We start from the raw sequence: 9,321 nt of genomic DNA on the forward strand, positions 1-9,321 counted from the left end.
GGCTGATCGAAATACAGCCGCTGGAGAGCCTGCCCGGTGTTTAAATGTATCTGGATTTCCGATACGCGCCCCGATCTCTGCCGGAGCCTCGGGGGGACCGCGGCATCATCCGTCCTTCCGTAAATCCGTCCGTCCGTCCGTCCCCGCCGGGCTGGCCAATCCCCCGGCGCCGGGGCCCTGGATCGGGGCGGAGGGCGCCGGCTCGGCAGCTGCTCCAGCACTAATTGTTTCCTTTAATAATAATAAATATATTTTAAAAATGCACACTGGGTTTTTCTTCTGTACGAGCTGACAGCTTGCGAGACGCAGCCTTTTCCTCCTCAAGTCACTTCAGTGAATGAAAAACACTGGTGGGTGGGGTGTTAACCTTGATTAGTCCCATATTTCAACAACAACAACAGAAAAGGCAGACAAACATATTTTTAATTGTTCTTTGAGGGGGAGGTGAAAGACCTTTAAAAGTCCGAGCTCTTGCTTGAAAAGTTTCAGCCCAGAGCGGAATTTTATTGCGAGTTATAAACTCTCGGCAAGAGGGGGATGTTATAAATGGAAGTGCTGACACAACCTTAACTATAGCGTGTAAACGGCTATGCTATAATATCCATTAAGCAGAAAGAAAAATAAGATGGCTGATCAATAATTTATACAAAGAGTACCAACTGCAGACATAATAACTGTAATGTTTGCAAAGCAATCTCTCGCTCTCCAGGCTGAACAGTAAACTAAGCGGGGCTGTTAATTTCCAGCTCCTACAGGTAAGAATACAAACAAATTACTGAAACTTGTATTTTGCTCGATATTTTTAACGCCTCGATAGGATAAAATACAATTTAATTACGGTGCAAGTTAGGCTCGTCGAGGAGCTTCCCCCCACCTTCTTGGCCAAAGCTCCGACTGAGGGAGGAACAGGTTGGTTGGACGGGCGCTGTAAATGGGTCGGCTTTTGGGTCATTGTAGTTCGGAGAGTTATTCAGACCTGGAAACCAAATGAAGCCATTTAACTTCAAAAGAAAGTTGCGAGGTTTTCCAGTGCCACGAGCTGAAACACAATACTCTCCCCCCCTCCCCCGGCGCGATAAGCATCAGCTGTCAGGGGACAATGCACTGGCGCTTTGCAGGCAGGAGGCTACCCGGGGAAAGAAAGGACAAAAAAGGAGCTAAAAAAAAGCTGCTTTAGGGAAACCAGTGTGTCTTCCACTAGCCAAAGCGGAGAGTGGGCGAGCAACTGTTGTCTTCATTTGCATGGGAGCGTTATCTCCCATTTCTGTCTGCTGTATTTAGTTAGGAAAGCAGAGGAACAAAGTCTGAAAGTTGCTAAGTGCCGAGGTTGCTGGGTATTTTTTGCATGTCTCTTGCAATAGTACCACAGAGATCCCTTCTTTGAGAGATCCTTTTATTGTTAAACAGCAATACAGAAACATGCAAGTGGAGGAGATCTTTTTGGATAAGTGCCCCACACCCAGCCTAGCCAAAGCAAAATTACGTTGCCAGCCACATCAAAAGCAGCTCAAATTTAACGTGGCATGTACAGCTCTTCCGACAGATTTTCAGCTGTGCTTCTTGGGGACTTCGTGGATATTTGGTGTAGTATAACTGGAGCGACACCGTTACCTCTGAGCCCTGAGCTCAGGGGGGTGCTGCTTTGCCAGGGCCGGCTTAAAAAAAAATACAAAAAACCAACAACAAAAAAAAAAACAACAGTAATTTGCCTGCTTGCCTGGTGCTTGCTTGTCTAGTGACCTCTCCCAGCTCAGCTCCAGAAAAGCAAAGCGGCATAACTGACAGCTGCCTGTAGACTGCACACACAGGCGTAGTCGTTTATATGGAAGCAATAGTTCCTGCACACACACACATCCCCATCCACCCATTCCCGGGAGTATGCGATGTAGAAGAGCGCTGCTTATAGAGAAACTCATTAGAAATTGCAGCGCCCACTAGTGAGCGCGGCTGGGGTGTGGGGGGCTCCGGGCTTCAGGGCCAGCGCTCCCTTCCGCGCCTCTCCGCTTCCCTCCCCACCCTTCTGCTTTCCCCCCTCTCACCTCCGGAACGCTCGGGCCGGCCAGGGGAGAAGCGTCCTTCGGGGGGAAGGAAGCGCTCTGCCGTGCTGGGGAACGTGATACGGACAAAATGAGGTTTAAGCACATCTTTGAATGAAGTGGGCGTTTGTTGTTTCTTTATTGTCTAAGTGAAAGATTAGAAAAAGCCAGAAATGGAAAACTTGTCTTTTCCCTTCCCTTCTTGCCACCTCACTAACCCTGCTGTGTTTGAGGAGGTGTGTGAAGGGAGCTAGTTTTCCATATGCAGCATCTTAACACTGTCATTGTGAAAAGAATTGGAGTGGCTGTCTGTCTGTTAAGACTTGGTAGGAAACATGAACAGTGCTAGATACATTTCTGAGTTTTAGACACCCCCCCTGAAATGCAAAGCTACAGAAGATCTGTGAGATATCGCCATTAGGCCCCTTTCTTTTCTCAGGTATTTGGGGTTTGTGTTTGAGGGGTTTTTTTGGGGGGGAGGGATGTGTGGGAAATTGTGTCGCGTTTTTTTTTTAGTTGTTTTTTATTATTATTATTTACATACATCATGTGCAGAGATTGTTAATGGGCAGCATTGAGGTTTTCTTGGAAACTCTGTTCTCCTTGCTTTGGAGATGAGGATGGACTTTGCAAAGATGGTGACACACAGTTCTCCTGTCTGGGTAGAAGATCCAAGTAGGTAAGCTCAAGATACACTTTCATAGTGAATGTCTTGAGTATTTACTTATTTTTCGTTGGCATACTGGATAATGTTCCGAGTTAGATCCAAGCACTTACAATACTGTCCAGCATATTACGACTTGCCATGCAAGATTCCCAAAGCTGTAAGAGGCTGCTTTGAATTCTATCTCATACACCTGGTCACAAGTAGGTGTCAATGGACTAACTATCATCTTCAAACTCTGTCTTTTTTAAAGCTTTCAGTAGACCATTGGTTCACACTGTATAAACTTCCTGAAATATTAAGACCTTGTTTAGCCAAGAAGGGAAACTCTAAATATGTTCTCAGATACCTTGGGTTCAATGTCTAAAATCATCAGGTGGATGATGAAAGGCGGGTCTCTCTACTTGACAGTCACATTCTTTCTTTTTTCCTTTATTGCTGCTGTGCATTTCTTCATCAATAATAAGCACTAAAATGTATGCTCAAATGGTTCTCTATGCCAGAAATTTGTCATACAATCCCGTAAATACAGAAAGCACTTAATACCAAAGGAGCTGAAAATAACTTGCAGGAAATCCTGATTTTCTCTATTTTCACATTTCCCCAAAAGACATTTATTTTAAAACAAGATAATACTTAGCATAGATATTAAACATTAAAAAAAAAGTTCCTGTATCTTCATGATAGGTGCAATAAGGGTAGTATGGCCAAAATAAATTCCTTTAAAATATACACTGTTGGTTATTATGGATAATGGCAAAAAACCTTCATTATGACTATTTGTTTGAATTTATAAATAATATAACTTCACTGGTGTTTGTTACTCTCCAATGCTCAGTTATTTACATGCAATTGAATTTTACTGGATGAATACAGGACTTTAAGCTTATGTATTTGAGTGCTTATAAACAATAAGTTCTTGGAATATTTATCTAATAAAAATAGACTTATGAAGACAGCAAATCCTCAATAAATTCTTAGTTTTAGGCACAGATGTAGATCTGTGAGTAGGTACTTGACAATGGAAACCAAGAAGCTGAGTCACAGATGTACTAACAAGAAAAATGAAAGAAAAACTCATTTGATTCTTATATTTTGAAAAGCAATGCAAAAATTAGGGGAAAAGCAGTGAATGCATTTAGGTAAGAAATGAATTTAAGAAAATTGTAAATATATAAAAGGAGGTGAATTAAAGTAATATAATTTTATCCATTCAAAATATTGAGTCTAAGGTATATACTAGGAAGTTGTTTTTAATGAAGTTTATTCTCCTGAACATGTGAGTATAAACTTAAAATGGAAACTTCAAAGCAAGAAAAATGAAGTATCACCATCTAAGTTGCTTTAATCTAGCTAGTTAGAAAGAGTTTTAATTGTACTTTTGCTTAATTACACCCCTCAGCCTGACAATCACTCTCAGGCAGTTGAGGATTATTCTATTTTCACATATGAGGAACAATAGAACAACTAAGATCCACAAAAATTTGAGGTGCCATACTCATTCTACCAAATGTTGCATGACTGAGTAGGTGCCTATATCCTTTAGTGCATAAGCTCATGTTGACATAATTCACCAAGTATGTAGGTTTCCTTTGTTGGGCATATAGATAGAAGCACATATCTCAGTGTTGCTGGGAGGTTTTTTTTGAAGAGAGAATCCATCACGAAACACAGTCTTTGGCTGGGATCACAACATTGACACAAGTGAGGCGTCAAAGAAGATAAAGCTCAAATGAGGCTCTTTGCTTCTGTGTTGATATTTGCATTCTGTGGTACAGCTAATAACCAGTTAGGCAGGTCACTTTCAGGGTGGGAAACCTGTTTTCACACATCCACCTTCTGCATTACCACAGGACAAGAGAACTAAGCCAGAATTACCACATGGTAGTAGTGAACATGTGCAGTCAAATATGAGGTCTGCAATGGTGAAGGTTTCCCTGGTTCGTTCTTGGAAAATTGACTGGTACACTACACCAGGAGGAAGACCTCCAAGTAGACTCTTTCATTTGTGCCGCCTTGCTGAGAAAAAAATTTAAGGGCTGTTGTGCTTTACAGTGTCTTCATTATCAGTGTTGTGGAGTACCTCATGCTGGTAATGGAGTTCTTCTGTTCTCCACTGTTAAAATTGTCCTGTTTCGAAAGTGGGAATCCTAAGTAGCTTAGATACTTCTAAAATGCTATTCCTTGGCTTTTACTTTCTGTTTTAAACTGCTTTATCTACAACCATAAAGCTATATTCAAAACAAACATTTTCTTAACAGCTCTAAGTTTTATTTTTTACTATCAAGCTGAAACAATTACATGGAAAAATAATGCATATAGCAGTATATATAATTGAGAAAATGTTCTCTTGAGTGTTTTGTTTCCTACTTGTGAAAACTTAGAACTCAGTGCATAGTTTACAAGTAAGGGCCGATAGCTGAATACTTTTAAATACAGGGATGTATAATAGCTGCAGTAAATACAGATTCAGAGGCTATATTTATACCAGCAAATTAAATGCCTGAGAATGTTCCTATGCAATAAAGCCAACTAGCACATAGGCGTATTTGTAAACTCTTCTCCTGTTCAAAAGGAGGTAGTGGCAGCAGCCTGCAAGCTAGGAAGGGTCTCTGAGATATGCAGCCTCCCTCTCCCTCAAACTGCACCTGGAATAGGTTTTTAGGATGTTCAAAGTGTGCTGGGGCCATTTGAACAGTTTTACAGTATAGACCATCATATTCCAATACCTGAGAACATTGCTGGCACTGTTTAATTTACTAGTGCATATGTAGCTTTAACTGTTCTGTGTAACAGTAACTGTATTGAAACATATCTCCACACTGGCACTTTTATAGGTACAAACTCTTAATCTTGCAATCTTTATGTGGGCAACATTCCTGTTGACTTCTAGAAATTAAATCTTTAAAAAAAAAAAAAAAAAGGAAAAAATTTCCTTAATTACTGAGGAATTCAGCCTTGGCCTATAATTAGAAAACAAAACCAAAATAAAATTATAATACAGGAGGAGCTTGCTAAAATACTCCCGAAAACAATTTTCCAATGGCATTAGAGTATTACTCACTAATACAGGGCCTACTTAATTAATCTAGCAGCCTAGACTACAGATTCAGGGGCTTTTTTTTTGTGCTCTCATGCTTTTGTGCTGGGTATTTGAAGCTGAAAATGTAAACATGAATGCATTTTCTATGAGAGACTTCTAGAAAAATGTTAAGGAAGGCTGGGCACATTCCTTGCTGGGTTTTGTGTTAGATTCTTTACAGTCAACATTAGTTCCAGAAAACAGCCCAGGGAAGTTAGAGTCTTCTTGCAACAGGTTGCCTGCTGCTGAATTTATAAGGCTATTTGTAACTTTTATTGATAGGAGCACCATAAAAAAAAGAAAAAAAGCACTATGCAAAAGGACTGATGCATAGTGTGTTTTCCCTCAGTTAATATGAACTAACATAGTACTGGCCTGTTTGGGAGTCACATAAATACAATGTCTTGCACTTCTTTTTACAGCTGTAGCTTGTTTTGAATACCCAGACAGATATAAAATGACAGAGTGAAGATTATTCTTTAGAATTTCCACTTTGCCATTTACAAATCAATGATGTTTGCATCTGCCTTAACACATTAGTGAAATGGCCTGTAAAGGAAGACTGTGTTACAGATTAAGCTGAAAAACAACACTAAAAAGAAAAGTATTGCTAGTTCTATTCAGAACCAGCAGATGCTATGAAAGATATACTTGACAATTCATAAGTAATAGCACACCAAAAATCTGGAAGAAAATTACTTTTTGGCTCAGTCTTGCAGTCAGTTGATACTTTTCCCAAATAAGAATTTTAGGGTCAGTTTTGATAGTCTAACCCTACAAAGGAGAATAAAATCTTCCTTCTTTCCACTTGAACAGTTTTCAGATAGAAATTACTAATTGGAGGTCTGTTAGAAAGATTTCTTTTAGAAATGGTTGACTCTCTACAGCTTGTTTTCCCATGGACAATGTTTTTAGTATGCATCTCAGAAATATTGTTTAATGACAATACCCTTAACTACTGATGGAAAGAAAATAACCTCAAACTTAGGCTTTTTAATTCATCTCAAATAAATTCTAGTAATCTCCAGGTCATCTCCTCACTTCTTGGTAGAGACTACAATAATACAGAATGTAACATTGTTATTGCTTGCTGCTGACTTATAGTACAAAACTTGGTTAATTAAAAAGGCTAAGCAAACAAGGTCCTTGTGTCTGTGAGAAGTCTGATCTTGCTTTAAGGCTCAGTTATGTCTCTGATAACCACCGATTATCTCTTTTGCAGAAACAATTCCAATAAGACAAAGGTGCCCTCTGTAGGGGAGAGGCTGTAAATGAGGAGTATTTGGAGCTTAACAGTCACAGAAAACAGAAAAGAACAATTTCTTAGCAGTCTGGCTCCCAGAGGGACACTACAGACTAAATATTATGTATATATAAAGCAGTGTAAAAAATAAGAAAAAAAAAACAAACAACCCCTGCTTCAAAATAAAGCTGAAAATAATACTTTCAACTGCAGATAGCAGCTAACATTTTTGTAAAAAGCTGTCCCAATGCTAAATGTGTACTGAGCTGAAGGAATTTCATGAAATAGGAATTTCAGTCGAAAGAACTTTATGGAAACAGGAGAATTCAGAAAGCAACATGCTTAAAAAAAATCTCTGTAGCAAGTAGTCCTCAAAATTTTACCACAAAGCAGATTCATTAACAGACCCAGGGGGTTAGCATATTGCTTGCTAAGAAATTGCTTTTGTTAGCATGCCCACAGACACATCTTAGCTGGTACATGGAATCTCTAGTGGCTATTTGCAATTGTTTGGGGAATTCTCCCCTCAATTTAAAATGGTAGCTAATACCAGTCCAGAGAGAGGCAGGGAATCTGACACTAGTTGTAGGTCATTGCCCATTATTAATTATTTTCTAGGCCTCACTTTTATAATCCATTAGGGTGACCTGCAGTTCTAGTTAGTTAGTTATACATACATGTAGTTTTGGAGTAACAACGACATTGCACATAGTAACCTGCATTACTAGGTAAAGAACTATAACATGGAGCAGTCAAACCCTTCAGAATTATGATTTAGCCTCCTTTCATCTCTACCAGAAAATCAGAGAGACAGAAAATAAATCTAGTAGTTGATTTGCTGTGTATGTTGGAGTTACTACGAAAACCTAGATTGAACCATAGTTTAGAAAGTAAAGTTGTAAATATGTGGTCTAATCTGCTTCTAAATATGACTGTGAAGACTGCAGATGGGAGGAGGTGAGAGGTAGTGTGTGAGTGAGTGTGTGTGTGTGTGTGTGTGTGTGTGAGTTTGGTCACCTGTGGAAAAGTTAAGGATAATAAGTTTTAAAACCTGTGGATTGCTAAAGGCATTTGAGATTTTTTTTCTTGCCTAGATCATTAATAGGGGTGCATCTTCCTAGGTTATAACATCAAGACTGACTATCTTTTAAAAGCAGCATTGAAGGAAAAGGAGAATGTAAACCTTTCCTAGTCACAGGTTCTGATCAGAGAAAGCTTGTTCCTTTCTTTACCCACTCTTGGAAATACTGATATGAGGGACATATCCCAAGGTTTGACCCATGTAAATGTCAGATTAACACTATCTTTTGTTTTAATGAATATCTGAAACAGTAAGCTCTTTTCCTGCAATCTGTCAAATGACATTGAACATCCCAGTCTCATTTTAAGAGCAGTAATTTCCCTACACTACTTTCTGTTCTTTAGGGCATGCTTCCAAGTCTATTTACATAAATAAATGTTTGGGGGATGACTGAGATTATGGAGCTTTGTGGACTTTTGATATGCCCTCTTCACATCCTGTTGCTTACCCTGTGAATCAGGTCTGACATATAGCAGGGTATTCACTCTGCCTTCTCTCACAGCCAAAATTAAAGCAATTCAGAGGACAAAAGTGAGGATCCTAACTTAATGTGGAAATGCTTGTAGGTGCTGCCATCCTATGGGAATGTCCTTCACAGGTCAAATCCTCATGGCAATTGTTTTCCCCTGACATAAACCATGTTTATACTGTAGTATCTCAACTTCTTACACTGCTTAGTCTTTGAATCTTTAATGGAAGTCCATGGTGATATTTGAATGACCACCCTGAAATGTGAAAGTAACTTTGGGGCAGGTCTCCTTAAAGTCTTTTTTGGCACTGTCCAACTCTTCAGCTAACCACAGGACAAATTTCTGAGGTTATTTTTTCCTTTTGCTGGACATCTTTCCTGTGTCAAACATACAACCTAGATCCCTATAATTTATTGTATTGAGCCTTCCTGATCCTTTTATATGACTTCTTTGAAGATATGTAATAGATTTAATTCTGGAAAAGCAACACTTTTTAAGCATTACATTCCCCTCCCCTTAGGTTTTCTTATTTTAGATTTTCCTTGCCAGCTAGAGGCTGACAGCCCCTCAGCTGCCTCCAGACACTACTCACACAACCTATCTTTAGATGCTTTGTTTATGTGTCATAGATAGGACTCTAGTCTCCTTATACAGTCAATGAAAAGAAGTATGCATTTTCAGTGCAGAAATTCAGAAAGCCTAAGCTATAAGACCTAAGCTGATGTTAAAAAAGTCCTAAGTGACC

The sequence above is a fragment of the Melopsittacus undulatus genome, chromosome 2, assembly GCF_012275295.1.
Source record: "Melopsittacus undulatus isolate bMelUnd1 chromosome 2, bMelUnd1.mat.Z, whole genome shotgun sequence".
Classification (NCBI taxonomy): Eukaryota; Metazoa; Chordata; class Aves; order Psittaciformes; family Psittaculidae; genus Melopsittacus; species Melopsittacus undulatus.